This window comes from Kryptolebias marmoratus, linkage group LG21 (genome assembly GCF_001649575.2).
Source record: "Kryptolebias marmoratus isolate JLee-2015 linkage group LG21, ASM164957v2, whole genome shotgun sequence".
NCBI lineage: Eukaryota > Metazoa > Chordata > Actinopteri > Cyprinodontiformes > Rivulidae > Kryptolebias > Kryptolebias marmoratus.
The window spans coordinates 23409707-23410330 of NC_051450.1; the positions used below are offsets into that span (position 1 = coordinate 23409707).

General features: G+C 50.6%; 1 protein-coding gene across 2 annotated transcripts in view; it reads right to left on the reverse strand.

The window, feature by feature from the left end:
• The window catches only part of sugct (succinyl-CoA:glutarate-CoA transferase), a 14138-nt gene that overhangs the window by 8249 nt on the left and 5265 nt on the right, over nucleotides 1-624 (reverse strand). The gene's annotated exons all lie outside the window — the stretch shown is intronic.

Genomic DNA, 624 nt, shown 5'->3' on the forward strand with positions numbered 1-624 from the left:
CCTCCTCCTCCCCCTCCTCCTCCTGCTCCTCCTCCTTCTCCTCTCAGGGTCGGTGTTTGCAGACACAGACCGCAGCCTTTCATGTCCCGTCCTCAGAGAGGACGGGAGGAGGGACCGGGTCCCAGCGGGAGGTTCTCTGCGCCCTCCTGGCTGAGGATCCCATCCAGACCACAGTGACCTTTGACCTGTGAGGGTCCCAGCCTGGTTCAGATCAGTTTACTGTCTCTGTGAGCCTCACTGTGAAAACAAACCGAGTTAATGATCACACGGAGCAGCATCTCAGGGGACTGAATCAACTCCAGGAAGAAGTTATTTAAAGAAAGATTATTTTTATTATATAAACGCATCCATGGTGTCTGCTGTCCCTCCATGAAGGAGACCCTCAGAAAGTGTCTTTAAAGACGCCTCAGGTTGAATGAAGTCCTGCAGCTGGTTGCAGCTGTTTGCTGCTCCTATTCAGACAGAAACACCAGAACTAAAAACAGATCCTTACTGTCTGAAGAACTGATTTTTAATTCAAACAGAAAAACTAACAGAACTCCAAGGCTCTTTAATCAGACTCCCTGGGACCCTGAACTGGGCCGAGCAGGTCCAGGATCCGATGGAAGAACTTCTGGACAGGAC